The sequence below is a fragment of the Ochotona curzoniae genome, unplaced genomic scaffold, assembly GCF_017591425.1.
Source record: "Ochotona curzoniae isolate NIBS_2020 unplaced genomic scaffold, NIBS_Ocur_1.0 scaffold_4701, whole genome shotgun sequence".
NCBI classification, from domain to species: Eukaryota; Metazoa; Chordata; class Mammalia; order Lagomorpha; family Ochotonidae; genus Ochotona; species Ochotona curzoniae.
The window spans coordinates 74124776-74142110 of NW_024467122.1; positions in this window are offsets into that span (position 1 = coordinate 74124776).

The window sequence follows — 17335 nt, forward strand, 5'->3', positions numbered from 1 at the left end:
AAATATATATATATATTTTTTTTTTACTGCAATATATATATATATTTTTTTTTTACTGCAAAGTCAGATACACAGAGAGGAGGAGAGACAGAGAGGAAGATCTTCTGTCTGATGATTCACTTTCCAAGTGACCGCAACGGCTGGTGCTGCATCGATCTGGAGCCAGGAGCCAGGAACTTCCTCCAGGTCTCCCACGCAGGTGCAGGGTCCCAAGGCTTTGGGTGGTCATCCTCTATTTCTTTCCCAGGTCACAAGCAAGGACCTGGATGGGAAGCAGGGTTGCCAGGAATGGAACCGTCACCCATACGGGATCCTGGTGCAGAAGAGGCGAGGACTTTAGCCACTAAGCCACTGTGCTGGGCTCTGCATTCCACTTTTTTTTTTTAAAGATTTATTTTTATTATTTTTTCATTGGAAAGGCAGATATACAGAGAGGAGAGACAGAGAGGAAGATCTTCCGTCCGATGATTCACTCCCCAAGTGAGCGCAACGGGCCGATACTATGCCAATCCGAAGCCAGGAGCCTCTTCCGGGTCTCCTACGCGGGTGCAGGTTCCCAAAGCTTTGGGCCGTCCTCGACTGCTTTCCCGGGCCACAGGCAGGGAGCTGGAAGGGAAGCAAGGCTGCCGGGATATGGGATCCCGGGCGTGCAAGGCGAGGACCTTTAACCACTTGCGCCACCACGCCGGGCCCTCTGCATTCCACTTTTAATGAACATTTTAAACTACCTTTATAGCATGGAAACCTTGCAAAAGGAAGAAGGCAGGGAAGAAGGAAGAAAGTAATGAAGAGAAGGAAAGATAAGAAAGAAAATGTCCACTTCAGGTAGCAAACAGGCAGCTTCACATAAAAGCCTTGGGAGCTTCCCAGCAGGGTATAAGGAGGCTCAGGGGCTAACTGCAGAAAATCAAGGTCAGAGTCTGAGTGCAGGGGTGGAAGGGCTGCCAGGGCAGGCTGAACGCACAGCCCATAGAGCTCCTGTTGAACTCCCGGTGTTGCTTGGGCAGGTATCAGGTGAAGGAGCCTGAACACCTGAACTTTGATCCCTGGAAGTGACACTTGCACACAAGGAGGTGTGGACTGCACAATTCCCTTGCCACACTATTAAGAAAGTGCTTACATGGCTCAAGGGGACCGCACCACAACAAATGCCTTTACGGCTTGCTGGGTTAAGCTGATGCTTGGGACGCCCCCATCCTAAATCAGAATATCTAGGATCAAGTGCCAGCTCTGCTTCCTGTGCAGGTGCATGGCAGGCAGCAGATGAACATTAAAAGTTTGAGCCCGCCTACTAACACGGACAGCCCTGATGGAGTCCTTGGTTTGGCTTGGGATGGTCCAGCCCCGGTTATTGTAGACACTGGGAGGAAACAAGGCGATGATAGATCTCTCTTTTTCTGTCTGTCTCTTGTCTCTCTAGCTCTCTGACACTCTGCCTTTTAAACACATTGACTAATTAATTTGTGAAAATTTTAGAAAAATGGAATGAAAAGTTCACTTTAATGCAAACATGCTAGAGATTCGAGTGTAATTCTTTCAGAATACACATTTTCCTTGGGGTTGAAAAGTTTTTAAAATTTATTTTGGTTTTTAGGGCCCAGTGCGATGACCTAGTGGCTAAATCCTTGCCTTACTTGTGCTGGTATCCCGTATGGGTGCTGGTTCATACCCTGGTTGTCCCACTTCCCATCCAGCTCCCTGCTTGTGACCTGGGAAAGCAGTTGATAGATTTGCGACCCTGCACCCACATGGGAGACATGGAGGAAGTTCCTGGCTCCTGGTATCAGATGGGTTCAGCTCTGGCCATTTTGGCCAAAGGTGAGTGAACCAGTAAATAGAAAATCCTTTCTTTTTCCATTCTCTTTGTACATGTCCTTTCCAATAATAAGTGAATTAAATTTTTATATGATTATTTAATGATACAGTTCCATAGGCTCTGGGATTTCCCCTCCCTCTTCTTAAACCTCCTCCCCTCATTGATTTCCCCTATTTTTTTTTAAGCTTTATCTATTTTTATTGGAAAGTCAGGTGTACAGGGAGGAAGAGAGACAGAGGAAGATCCCCCATCTGATGGTTCACTCCCCAAGCAGCCGCAACGGCTGGAGCTGAACCAATTCAAATCCAGGAACGAGGAGCTTCTACCGGGTCTCCCACGCAGGTGCAGGGTCCCAAAGCAGTAGCACTGGCACCCATTCAGGATCCTGGTGTGTTCAAGGCAAAGACTTTAACCGTTAAGCTATCACGCCGGGCCCAATTTTCCCTATATTATTATTACAATAGTATGGTTCTTCATAAATAGTCATAAGTCCATCATTCTGATATTTAAGTGTGTCCTGACATTGTAGGTATGGACAATGGCAAAGTCCAGCATCCTATTGCCAAGATACATGTAACAGTTTCATTGGGAGTCCATCTTTGATTTGGAAGTAGGGACACATACTGCATTGTGTCTTCACGTCTGGATATAATAGTCACAATTACACAGTTACTGTGCATCCTCTTAAATAAAAGGCCATTCAAAATATCAACAACAGGAGGAAAAATAGAAAATATACAACAACATGAAGTTAAATAACATGCTACTGAATGACCAATGTGTCACTGAAGAAACAAAAAAGAAAATCAAAAACCTTCTAGAAGAGAATGATGCTACTTTATGACCTATGTGTCACCAAAGAAATTAATAATAAAAAAGAAAACTCTTTAAAGAAATGAAAATAAAAGCAGAACTATCAAAACCCATGAGATGCAGCAAAAACAGTACTGAGAGGGACATTTATAACATCAGATAGAAACATCTCAAATAAATGATCTAATAATACATCTCAAGGACTATTAAAAAAAGGAAAAAATGAACAGGAAGCAAGAAATGATCAAAATCACAGCAAGAATAAATGGATCTGGAAGTTAAAAAAAAAAAACCCTACAGATTACAACAAGAAAGAGCTATTTTTTAAAGAAGAGCAAAACAAACTTTTAGCCAGACTAGCAAAGAAAAGCAAGAGAGAAAAACCAAGTAAAATTAGAGATGAAAAAGAAAACATCATAAGGAACCAGTAAGGTGATCTCTTCTTGCTGAATGGATCCTTTGATCATTATGTGGTGTCCTTCTTCATCTCTTTTAATATTTTTCACATCAAAGTCTGTATTATCTGATATAAGAATGGCTACACCAGCTCGCTTTTCCTTTCCATTAGCCTGGAATATCTTTTTCCATCCTTTCACTTTCAGTTTCCACATGTCTTTGTTGGTGAGAGGTGTCTCCTGTAGGCAACAGATAGATGGGTTTTGTTTTTCGATCCACTGTGTTCATCTCCGACTCTTCATAGATGGTTTTTAAAGATTATTTTCATTTTTAAAAATGCAATTACAAGCTTCCTTTTAAAGTATTTATTTTGTATTTGAGTGAAAGAAATATGGAGAGAGAAAAACAGAGACAAAGATCTTCCACCCCCTGGTTAATTTCCCCAACACCAGAAGCAGCGGGGGCTGAGTCATGCCAGGAGCCTGGTGCTCAGACCACATCTCTCACGTGGCAGGGACCCCAGTCCTTAGGCCTTTACCAGCTGCCTTCTAAGGGTGTGCACTAGCAAGAAGTTGCAATTAGAAATGGAATCAAGACTGAAACACAGACTAAAACTACAATGTGGTAGCAGGCATCCCTCATTGCATTTTTTTTTCTTCTTAAAGATTTACTGTTTATTTGGATGGTAGAGTTCACACACACCCTAACACACACATCCCGCTGCTTCACTCACGAAATGGTTGCAAAAGCTGGAGCTGGGCTATCCAAAACAAGGAGTCAAGAGGTTCTTCTAGGTTTCTCATGGAGCAGACACCCCCGCATTTGAGCCTTCACCACCGCCTTCCAGGAAACATCTAAATGAATTTCAAAACGTTTGCACCTAAATTGACCTATCTTATGTAAAAAAAAAGGAGATAGATGAATTTATCTTCTTGAAAGGCAAAGTTGCACACAGAGAAAGGAAGAGACACAGATAGTTTTTCACAAAAATGATTTTTTTTCTTTCTTTTTTTATTGTTTTTTTTATTATTATTGATTACATTGCATTATGTGACACAGTCTTATAGGCAGTGGGATTCCCCCCTCCCCTTCCCAAAACCCACTCCCCCCATGGTGGATTTGGTTGATTTGTTTATTTTTATTGGAAAGGCAGATCTGGTTAATGGAGAGAAGAGATAGAGAGAGAGATCTTCCATCCACTGGTTCAAATGGCTGCAATGGTCAGAGCTAAGCTGACCCAAAGCCAGGAGCTTCTTCCAGGTCTCCCACGTGGATGCACGGTCCCAAGGCTTTGTGCCATCCTCCACTGGTTTCCCAGGCTACAATTAGGGAGCTAGATGGGAAGTGCAGCAGCCTGGAAATGAACCAGTTTCTATATGGAATCCAGGCACTTACAAGGTGAGGATTTAGCCATTGAGCCATTTTGGGGTCCACAGATAGAGATTTTTAATCAAGTTGTTCACTTGCTAAATGTCTGCAACAGTTAGTACCAGAACAGAAAGAAGTTGGGAACCCAAAATTCCATCCAGTCTCCTGAATGGAGGGCAGGGGCCTAAACATGTCGGCATCTTTGATTGTTTTGCTAGGTGCATTAGCAAAGAACTAAATCAGAAGAGTAGCCAGAGGCACAATGAATATCACTGAAGACTCCCCTGCAAAGGAGCAAAAGCCTTTGCCAACCTCAGAGTTCACTGAGGAAGACATCGAGAAAATGACGGATAAAAAATTCAAAATACTTGTTATAAAGCTTCTTATCAAGAATAAGAAGCACGTACAGGAGTTCAAGGAATTTAAGAAGTATGTCACACAAGAAAAAGCAACATTAAAACAAAATCAAGCAGAATTATTAGAAATGAAGCGAGTTAAAAATTCAGTGGAGGGCCCGGCGCGATGACTTAGCAGTTAAAGTCCTCGCCTTGAATGCCCAGGATCCCATATGGGCACTGGTTCTAATCCCAGCAGCCCCCACTTTCCATCCAGCTCCCTGCTTGTGGCCTGGGAAAGCAGTCAGGGACGGCCCAAAGCTTTGGGACCCTGCACCCGTGCGGGAGATGTGGAAGAGTTCCAGGCTCCCGGCTTCGGATTGGCTCAGCACCAGCCGTTGCAGTTGCTTGGGGAGTGAATCATCAGAGGGAAGCTCTTCCTCTGTCTCTTCTCCTTTCTGTATATCTGCCTGTCCAATCAAAATCAATAAATCTTTTAAAAATTCAGTGGAAATAAGAAGAAAACAAAATTCAATGGAAAGTTCCCATAATTGAATGAATGAGACAGAAGAAAGAATCTCACAATTGGAAGATATTTCTTGCCACAGTGGGGAAATAACCAAAAAGCTGGAAGCAAAGTTGGGTCAAGCTAAAAAATGTATTCAAGAATTAAGGGACACTATTAAAAGGCCAAATATCAGTCATGGGAGTTTCAGAAGGTGCAGAAAGAGAAGCTGGGTTTGAAAATGTATTCAACAAAACAATAAAGGAAAACTTCCCTAATCTGGAGAAAGAATTGGGAAACAGAACACAGGAAGGTCACACAACTCTCAACAGGTTTGACCAAAAATTATCTTCACCATAATATATGATAACCATGTTCTCTTCAGTTGAACATAAGGGAAAGATCCTTAAATGTATATGTGAAAAAAAATCAATTGACATATACGGGAATGGCAATCAGATTTGCAGCTGACCTCTCACAGGAAACTCTACAGCCCAGAAGAGAATGAAGCAACATATTCCAGACTCTAAGAAAAAATTGTCAGCCCAGAATAACATACCCAGCAAAGCTTTCCTTTGTCTTTGAAAATGAAATGAAATTCTTCCACAGTAAAAAAAACTTGAAAGAATTTGCCTCTTCCAAACCTGCCCTACAAATGATACTTGGAGATGTCCTCCTGACAGAAAAGAGGAATGGCACCCACCAAAACCAAAGGCAATTGTGAAGAACATCCCAGTAAAATAACAACAGAAGACCAAGTCAAGCAATGAACAACCCATTGCTAAAATGACAGAATCAAATTACCACCCATTCATATTAACCCTGAATGTAGATGGATTAAACTCATCAATAAAACCTCATGGATTAGTGGCCTGGATCAAAAAACAAAACCCCTCTATCTGTTGCCTACAGAATACACATCTCACCAACAAAGATCAGCAGAAACTGTATCTCATGGATTGTTTAGTTTTTATTTTCATTTCTTCAAAAACAGTCTTTTTTTTCTCATATTAAATTCTTCACTGACTCATAGGTCATAGAGTAGCATCATTTCCTTCAGGAAGGTTCTTGATTTTCTTATTCATTTCTTCAGCGGCATATTAGTCATTCGGTGGCATGTTATTTAACTTCGTGTTGATGTAAATTCCTATTTTTCTTCCTGTTGTTGATTTTGTTTTATAGCTCTTCACTTAAGGGGATGTATAGTAACTTTGTAATCGAGACTATTGTATCCAGATGTGAAGATACAATGCAGTATGCATCGCTACAAAGATATACTCCCAATGAAACTGTTAAATGTGTCTTAACAATTGAATGCTGGACTCTCTGCCATTGTCTGTGCCCTCAATGATGGATTTATGACTGTTTATGAAGAAATATACTATTGTAATAAAATAGGGAAAATTACTGCAGGGTAATGGGTTTTGGGGAGGGATAAGGAAATCCCAGGGTCTACGGAACTGTATCATAAAATAATAATAATACCAGTAATGGACAAAAAGAAAAGATTTTAATTTAAAAAAATCTCATAAAGACTACATTGATGAAGGTGTGAGGAAATGGACTTGTGGAGCATTTGTGTATTTCATTTGTAGGAATGGGTATTGGTAAACCTTTTTTGAGGGACCACTTTTTGATATCAAAGGCCTTAATCAGTCCACACACATACGTGGGTTTTTTTTAAAGCTGTATTTATTTATTTGAAAAGCAGAATTATAGACTGAAATGAAGAGAGAATCTTCCATCCACTGGTTCACCTGGTTCACTATCCAAATGGCTGCAACAGCCAGGGCTGCTTCAGACCAAAGCCAGGAGCCAGGAACTCCATCTGGGTCTCCCATGTGAGTCCAGGGGTCCAAGCACTTGAATCATCCTCCTGTCTTCTCAGGCACATTAACAGGGAGTTGGATTGGAAGTGGAACAGCACATATGGGATGTCATCATGCCACAACACCAATCCTCACACATCCACTGGACATTTCCCTAAGGAGAAAAACAGGGGCAGGGACAAGAATCAAGTTACAGGGATATTGATCCGCGTCTGTTAAATTGAGAAGCAGAAGTGATGACTCAAGTGTTTGGCACCGCACTCCCCTGTGAGACACCTGCATTCAGTTCTTAGCTCTTGAATTCAGCCTAACCCAGTGCTGGCCATCATGGCTACTTGAGGAGTCAACCAGTTGATGAGACACCTCTTTTTTCCATCTTTCTGCCTTCAATCTGATAAAATTTAGAAGAATAAATATGGGACTGGCATCACAGGTGCAGTGGTTAATCTGCTGCCTGCAGTGCTGGCATCCCATATGAACACCAGTTCAAATCCCAGCTGGTCTGTTTCCAGCCTTTATCTCCTATAATGCTATTAGGAAAGCAGCAGAGGAAAGCCTAAGTACTAGGGTCCCTGTCACCTTTGTGGGAGACCCAAGTGGAGTTCCAGTCTGCTGGCTTTGGCCTGGCTCAGCCCTGACCAATTTGGGGAGTGAATCAGCAGATGAAAAATCTTTTTTTCTCTGCCTGCTCCACCTTTCAAGAGAATAAATAAAATGAAGAGACAACTCTCACATATGCAAGAATACTGCAGGTTTGAACAAAAAAAAAAAAGGAATAAATAAATCATAGGGAAATCATAAGAACATAGAGTCTAATAACAATCATTTCATTTAAATAAATTATCATATATCCATACCATATCCATATCCATAGAATTGTCTGACTACATCTTAAATGCCATTAAAGAATGCTTAATGATGTGAAAAATACTGTCAGATGAAAAAGAAATTTTGCCCTTTTCCAATTTTAGCAGTCACACACACACTCACACACACACATGCGTGCATTAAGCCTGCAAGGATATTAACCATAGTTAATAAATCATGAGTGACTTGTAATCTCTTTGTTTCCAGCAATTTTTAAAGTGCCGTTTACTTTTTTTTTTTTTTAAAGATTTATTTTTATTATTTTTTATTGGAAAGGCGGATATACAGAGAGGAGAGACAGAGAGGAAGATCTTCCATCCGATGATTCACTCCCCAAGTGAGCCGCAACGGGCCGATACTATGCCGATCCGAAGCCAGGAGCCTCTTCTGGGTCTCCCACGCGGGTGCAGGGTCCCAAAGCTTTGGGCTGTCCTCAACTGCTTTCCCAGGCCACAGGCAGGGAGCTGGAAGGGAAGCGGGGCTGCCGGGATTAGAACCGGCGCCCATATGGGATCCCGGGAATGCAAGGCGAGGACTTAACCACTTGCGCCACCGCGCCGGGCCCAGTGCCGTTTACTTTTTAGGCCACATGTGCACGTAGTAAGATCGATCGTCACTGTTGGTTAAGGACAAGCTATCATTATTTACCCCACACATGGTCGCTTTCATCTTACTGCCTTTCATTTGCTCCCATATGTGTTTGTCTCTACCATGAACTCTTGTGAACTACTCCCCAGCTACAACGTTGCCCATAGCTACCCATGACTCCTTGACTCTCTCCTCCCCAGCCTCCCCCGGAGAGAAGTAGCCACCAGTCTGAATGTTGTCTTTATTATTCCTTTGCTTTTTCATTTTTAATTTTCTCAATTGCAGTTGAGATATCCATCGCATACAGATTGCTGCCTTAAGCATCTTTCACCGTGCAGCTCAGTGCTGTTAGTATATTCACCCTGCCACGGGACCCTCAGCACCGATCGTCCACCAAATGCATTTCCGCTTACAAAACTGCAACTTTGCTGGATCAACGATGATCCCCTCCCTCCCCCAACTCCTGTTCTACTTCCATTTCCCTGAGTTTGGCGATTCTAGGTCCTGCGTAGGAGTGGATTCCTATGGTATTTGCCCATTTTGTGACTGGTTGACTTATCTTCTCAGAATGTCTTTAGAAGTCATCTATGTGGCCTAAAAAGTAAAACAAAAAACAAAAACAAAAACAAAAAAAGCAGGTGTTCACATTAGCAGGAAACTAGAACTGGAAGCAGAACCAGGTCTTGAACTCAGGCACTCTGATATGGGATGCAAGCACCCCGAGAGGCATCTTAACCCCTGTACCAAACCCCTGCCCCTCACTGCTGTCCTGTCATTTGTCCTTGAGATTTCTCCGTGCACTTGCTTTTTTTTGATGCATCTATTCTGGAGGGACGTTGAAGTTTAGGACGTCATGATGCTGGGCCTCCCCAGCAGACCTCTGTGCCCAGCAGGCGCCTCCATGCTGGTGCAGTCTGAGAGCTGGTAACACACTCAGCTGCTGGTGGCAAATCCTCCTAGGAGAGCTCACCTGGCCCAGACTCCCAGGGGGTCACCAAGAGGACTTGCCAGCATGGCGGCTGCTGGAGCCAGAACACCTGGAAAACCTCAACCTGGAGATAAGCGAGACCTACTATCTGCCAAGCACAGATGTGGTTCCAGATGATTCTTGACACCCACAGTCTCCTGTCTGGTGGCACTGTCTCTCCAGCTATTCTGCGAGATGCTGACTTTTAGAAAGCAACTCCCCTCACAAAGTTCTCAGGGTTTGAGCGCTGATCACTTAGGGTCTCTTGGGACAGAGCACAGAGTGACAGCCCTGTGGACTTGGATGGGGGCCTCCCAGCCAGCTCCCTATTAGACTTGTGAATTCCTTCTGCTTGGGCTGACAGGATCTGCCCACATTTTGATTATAGGTAAACCCTGACTTGTCTCCTGTGGCCTCTTAAAGAAGCAACTGAAGGCTGAAGGTTAGATGGGATGTGGCTCTGCATGGAAGATTCCTTACTGGCGTGGGTGCTTCAGAAAGCCCACCAGCCAGGAGAGGCACCACCGGCTCTGACTCTCCCCAGAGGACCAGGAAATGTTGGGGTGTGCCCTAAGTGCTTCACAGCTTGCTGTCCCATGAGGAGTAGGTCCTGGGGGTTCTGGCTAAGGTGTCGTGGTGATATTTGCCATATGAGAGTTTGCCTACCAATTTAGCACTTATTACTTTTCGTTCACTATACTTATTTCAAAATGCTTGGCAGGTATAGAGATGTGAGAAGAATTGGAGTCAGCTACACTCTCACGGGAGGTAGGTGTTGGTAACATTTTGATGCAGTTTCTTGAGTCTACTTCAATTTTTTTTAAGTGTATTTATATGACAGGAGGAGACAGAGCCACTAACAGCAGGATTGGGCCAGGCCAAAGCTACCATCCAGGCTCCCGGGTAGCTGGCAGAAACCCACTTACTTGAGCCATCACCCCTGCATCCCAGGGTCTACACTGGCAGAAGGCTGGAGACGGTACTAAATCTACATGCTTTCCAGTGGGACATGGACCCCTTAGCTCCAAGGCCAAACACCTTCTATAGATAACAAAGGTCTTCTAGTGTATATTCTTGTATTTCCTGATTTCCATTTATTATACAACTATTGAATTTAAATTGAAACTAACAATTAATTTATCCAAAAATGTCTCCTATTATTTCTTTTAAATCTAAAACTTTATTTTCTTCTAAATGTTTATAAATGTTGATAAGGTAATTCATTATCTAAATGTATTGATATAAGCTAATGAAAGACGTTTTAAATTCAACTTAAAATACTATTTCAAAACAGAAACTTTGAGGACATCGCTTTAATAGTCATGTGAAATACATCTTATTCATGTGTAGGGTCTAGTCAAACCATTCCTCTGTTGAAGTATATGGAAGTTACTTCCCCACTTCAATTTTGACCAGAGTTGAAGGGTTTTTTAAAGATTTATTAATTTTTATTGGAAAGGCAAATCAGATTTATTGAGAGGACAGACAGAAAGATCTTTTGTCCACTGACTCATTCCCCAAATGCCACAATGGCCAGAGCTGAGCCAATCCAAAGCCAGGAGCCAGGAGTTTCTTTAGGGTCTCCCAAGTGGGTGCAGATTCCCAAGGCTTTGGGTCATCCTCTACTGTTTTCCCAGGCCACAAGGAGGGAGCTGGATGAGAAGTGGAGCAGCTGGAACAAGATGAGGATTTAGCCATTGAGCTATGGCATTGGACCCAGAGTAGAAGGTTTTCAAATGGAAGCTCCACTCTATCTGCATGTAAAGAAAAAAATATATAGCTATTAAATTTTAAAAAGATTTGTGTATTTTTGGGCCCAACATGATGGCTCAGTTGCTCACTCCTTGCCTTGCGTGTGCCAGCATCCCATATGGGCACTGGTTCTTACCCCAGGCTGTTCCACTTCCCATCCAGCTTCTTGCTTGTGGCCTGGGAAAGCCATGGAGGAGGGTCCAAAGCCTTGGGACCCTGTACCCATATAGTAAACCCAAAATAAGCCCCTGGTTCCTGGCATTGGATAGGATCAGCTCCAGCCATTGCAGCCATTTGGAGAGTAAACCAGTGGATGGAAGATCTTTCTTTCTGTTTCTCCTTCTCTCTGTAAATCTTCCTTTCCAAAAAATATTTACTTGGAAGAATTACAGAGACAGAGAACCATCTGCTGGTTCACCCTAAATAGCCATCATTGCGAGAGGTGAGCTGGTCCAAAGCCAGAGCCAGCAGCTTCTTACATGTCTCCTACATGGGTGTAGAAGCCCAAGAACTTGGGCTATCCTCTGTTGCTTTCCCAGGCTATTAACAGGAGCTGCACTGGAAGTGAAACAGCCCAAACTTGAATTAATGCCCATAAAAGAGGTGGGCACTGCAGGCAAAGAATTAGTTTGTTATAGCCCTGCGCTGGCTTGGTAGCTGTTAGATATGGGGGTCTTTACAAGTTCTGTTCTCCAGCTAATGCCTGAGTCAGTTAGTGTGGGTCAATGCCCCACTCTGGTTACTGACTCCCAATTCCTGCTAATGCAGAGCCCAGGAGGCCATGGTGGGGCTCAAGTAGCTGCATCCTTGCTGTTCTGGAAGACCAGGACTAAGTTCCCATGTTTAACCTGGCATAACCCTAACTGTGTTGGCATTTGAGCAGTTAACTGGCCAGTGGGACTTCCCCTTGTCTCTATCTTTTGTAATATAGATGATTGATTAATAGAAGATAGATAGATAGATAGATAGATAGATAGATAGATAGATAGATAGATAGATAGATAAAAATGATATCTATCATTTACTAAATGAGATAGAGTTGATAGCCAGTAACTGCTGCCAGGAAAAATTGTGAGCTCACCTCCCGCCTGGGAGTGCTGGGGCAGTGTGGCACTCCTGTGATCCAAGACTGCCTTCAGCTGGGGATCCTGCTCAGGCCCCTTTTGCATCCGGGGTGACCCCTCTGGCTACCCTGCAGCCACAGTTGGCAGAAGCCACACATCCTCCCTGGTGCTCTGCAGGTCACTTTGACGCCAGCACTATGCTGCGTGGCCTAGCTGCACAGGGATGGGACATGACAACATCCTCAGGAGTTCCAGCACTTTTGCTGGGGCAGTGTCCCCTGCGGGCTACAAGCAGGGGCAGAGGCAAAGCCCTCAGTCAGCGGCGTCATGGAGTCCCTGACGTAGCCTCCAGCAGCACTGCTGCCTGTCTCGCTCTCCTCCAGAGCTCCCATCTCCTTCACGCTCCCCAGGGTCTGTAGCAGGTGCATTGCCACCTTGCTCATCCCACATCCCTCTTCTAGAGCTAGAAATGCCATCTTCCCCAATTATGACAAAGAAGGGGGTTGTGTGTGCCCGGGAGCCAAAGAAAAGAATTTAGATTTTTTTTTTTTCTCTTAAGACAAACACCCACTTTGCAAGGCTAATGTCTTGCCGCATGAGTCTATTTTGAATGTCAGAAGCTGGATATTAATTCCTTCTGTCTTCCTCCTTGCTGTAATTTTGCATGTTGCTGGAACTGGTGCCATCGGTTGTAAGCTGCATTGTTATTTTCGGTTCTCTCAGGAAAGAAAGCGGGCTGCCAATTTAATTATGAACAATGCTTTTTCATATGGAGAAGTGTAGTTTCTACTTATTGGAAAAAGCTCTTCACGGCCTTATTTAGACATATATTTTTATCATCTATCACTCCTGTGCCTGCGTAAAAGCAGACAGCTCAGTGAGAGCCATGGGAAGGTATTTCTACAACTTCTTTATCCAAAAGCCGCGTGTGTAGTGGCAATGAACCTTCTGAATGCCTTTGCGACTGGGGGGCACAAGGCTGTGACCCCCTTCGGCAACAAGACCTGTGTGTTCACAGCCTGTTGGGACAGGACCTATTTTATATATATATATATTTTTTTAAGGTTTATCTTATTTATTTGAAAAGCAGAGAGAGGCAGGGGAAATGGGAGAGAGTCAGAGAGGTCTTTCATCTGCTGCCTCGCTCCCCACATTCATGACGTTGTTTCAGGCTGAAGCCAGAAGCCTAGAACTCCAGCTAGGTGTCCCATGTAGCTGGCGGGGACACAAGGACTTTCCCAGGCACATCAGCAGGGACCTGGAAAGGAAGGGGAGCAGCCAGGACATGAACTGGCATTCAGATACGGGATGCCAGCCTTCCTGGCTGCTGCTTCACCTGCTGTCCCGTATGCAGGATCTTCTGGCGCCATGTTCCTCTCCCACAACCTTTTCTAAACTATTGGCATACATGCTTCAAGGTTTGTTCAATGCTCAGCCTGTAAAGAAAAAAAAAATCTCATACAAGGTTTTCCTAAAAGATCCTCAGGCCCAGTTTGCACATGTGTAGGCAAATTGTCACCGTGGCAGGCCTGCTGCCTGGCCAACAGCTGTTCTCAGCAACGCTGACTGTAGGACACACCCCAGTTGCAAAGAAATGCCAGCTTTAGGAAGGATGAGTTCTGGGAAGACTTCATGGTTCTCCTTCCCACACTTCCACCTCCTGGCAGGCAGATATTCCAAGGCACACAGAGAGGAAGTCCTGTGCTGTACACACTGCGGGAAATGGCAGCCCTGTTGTACAGAAATTGCTGGGAAGGAAACCTTTGGAAACTGACTACAAGTCTGCTATTGCTTTGGAGCTCTACAAGAGGGGTGCTAATGCCTGAAAACACGGCTGACTCTGAAGATCTGCTGCCACTGGATCAGACTGAGGCAGGTGCACACACAGAGCGAGCACACAGGAAGACAGGTGACCGAGGCCATTCATGCTGCTCAAACCAAACTCCACACAGCGGCGAATTTGTGCAGAAAAGGGATTCTGGAGTCTGAGAGCAGGTAGCGGCAGGCTTGTCGCCTGGGCAGAGTCTGGTCTCTGCCTCCACAAGGGCACCCTGAATGCTGAGTCCCCAGGGAGGCCAATCCCTGTGTGCCCTGGCACAACAGGAAGCCAGAGGGCCAGCAGGGAGCAATCCCGCCATCAAATCATTTCCTACAGCACTGAATAAATCTCAGCAATGAGGCTGCAGCAGACATGGCAGGACACCACCCAAAGACCATGGTTTCTCTGTATGGTCATTTCATCAGTCATTGTTCAGCATGCATTTGGTGGAGGAGAGTCACAACTCACCCAGCTGTAGCACCAAGTGTAGCTCTCAGGTGATCAGAAGCACCACCAGGAACCACTGAAAGACAAGGAGAATGAGGCTCGGCTGAGGGAGGAAACCCCAAGCAGGAGACGACCACTCTAGTAGAGGCTGGTAGGGGCTCTGAGCTCAGAGACAGCGGATCCAGGGCCCTTTGCAGGTGGACAGTCAAAGCCTCGTGTGAGAAGCAGGATGCCTCACCCTGTTTGCCTCTCCTGCAGTCAGGATGTGACCTCAAAAGTAAGGCACAGCCCTGGAAAATCACCCCATCTGGGAGGAAGCAGGAGCTAAAATGCTTCTGCCCCTTGTTGGACCCGCCCAGCTGAAGGCCACACTCCTCTGCTGTCAGGTGAGATGCAGGGTGCAGCCGACAGTTACTGTGTTCGCCCCATCAGTTAGACATGTCCAGTCATTAATAGAAAACATAACTAATAACAGCTGAAGAAAAAAAAAACCTATCTCATTTAACTAAATTGTATCATGAGATATCTAGAGACAGATGTCTTTGTGTTTGGTGCTTCTGAGCTATCCAGGAAATAGCACTTCACCATTCCTCATGGTCACGCAATGGCTGCTGCATGCCAGCCATCACATGTCAAAGCAGAGAGAAACAAAAAGCATCATTGCGTCTGCGTTACTGAAAAGTCCCTTTGATCAGAACTTTGTCACATACCAGCCCTAGCTTTGAGAGAAGCAGAGTAGAGAAGAACTTGGAGTGGGGGCAGGGGAGCGATGGTGGGGGAGGTGTGGTACGTGCAACAAATTATCTATTGCAATCTTGCTTTGTCATTTGAGCTGATGGAGTACATGGCTCCATTAGGTAATACAACTCTGCCAGGAAGAAGTGAGGACCACTCATCATGAGCTCGCTGTCACAGCCTTCTGACAAATCCAACAGAGACATTCGATTCCAAAAGCAATTATACATGCAAAGGTCAAAACACACTTGAGGACAAACACCAGCTTGCAATGCAGACCAAACTCAACAAGCACGGGAAGCAGCAAGGCTTTAGGTAATCAGGAGATACTCTCAGAGAGATGAAAGGTGACAAAATAATTCATTGGAGGTACGGCTAAGGGATAATGAAACATGTTTTGCCTTTTTCTTTTAAAACCTCATAGGATTGGCACTGTGGTTCAACTGGCTAATCTTCTACCTTCAAGTGCCAGCATCCTGTGTGGGCACCACTTCATGTCCTGGCTGGTCTACTAATTTTTTTTTTTTTTTTTAGAAAGGTGGATTTACAGAAAGGGAGAGGCAGAAAGAAAGATCTCTTTGTTGGTTCACTTCCCACGTGGCCACAACAGCCAGAGAGCTCAGCTAAACCAAAGCCGGGAGCCAAGAGCTTCTTACGGGTCTCCCTCATGGATGCAGGGTCCCAAGGCTTTGGGGCATCATCTGCTGCTTTCCCAGGCCACAAGCAGGGAGCTGGATGGGAAATGGAACAGCCAGGACATGAGCCGGTGCCCATATGGAATCCCGGCATGTGCAAAGCAAGGTTTTAGTCACGGAGCCATTGCACTGGGTCCACTATTATGATTTTAATAATCTGTGGCTCTTTTAAAATCTATTTGATTATTGTTTATAGCCTTTGCCTACATTCTCATTGATGTATGGTCTTTTTATTTTGTGCTTATTGAGCTCCTTATTTAGTGGAGCACTAAGCCTTTGACTATAATGCAAAATTAAAGTCACATTGTCTCGAAAATTAAACAGAAGAGAAAAGGAAGAGAGGAAGGGAGGAAGATGGGAAGAAGGAAGGGAAGTGTCCCTACATTCTGAGCAGTGTATCTATGCACCGCATTGAATCTGTTCTCTTTGTATTAATATCACATTAACATGAGAATTGATGAGAATTGCATCGTAGTAATTAGCATTCATTTTCTGTAACCCTGAGAATCTAACGTACTAACAAATTCTTAAAAAAAAAAAAAATCAGGGTAGGATGAACACAACTGAAATGCAAGCCACTGGACAAAAAGTGGACCAATCAAGAAAGCAATAAAATAGATTCTTCAAAAAGATGACAGATAGGGCCCAGCGTGGTGGCGCAGTGGTTAAGGTTCTCGCCTTGCACGCCCAGGATCCCATACGGGCGACGACGGTTCTAATCCCGGCGGCCCCTCTTCCCATCCAGCTCCCTGCCTGTGGCCTGGGAAAGCAGTCAAGGACGACCCAAAGCTTTGGGACCCTGCACCCGCGTGGGAGACCCGGAAGAGGCTCCTGGCTTCGGATCGGCATAGCATCGGCCGTTGCGCTCACTTGGGGAGTGAATCATCGGACGGAAGATCTTCCTCTCTGTCTCTCCTCTCTGTATATCTGCCTTTCCAATAAAATTAAAAAATAAATCTTTAAAAAAAAAAGATGACAGATAACAAATATTGGAAAGGCGGGGAGACGACGAAATTCTTGTACTGTGGTAGCTCCCGGCTAAAGCCAGGAGACAAGCACTTCATCCAGGTCTCTTGTGTGTGTGTAGAAGGTCCGAATGCTTGAGCCATCCTCCATGTTTTCCAGGAACATTAGCAGGGCTCTGAATCAGAAGTGGGGTCGCTGGGGATTCAAACTCATGCCTCTATAAGATGACAGGTAGTAATCTAACCTGGCATGCCACAATGCCAGCCCAAGGACCAAAGTTTTTTTTTCAGCTCTTTCTTTTGTTGACAACATTAAGTATAAGAAGACAGCAGTGAGCTGAGCATCCTGTATCTGTGCCAGTTCATGTCTAACC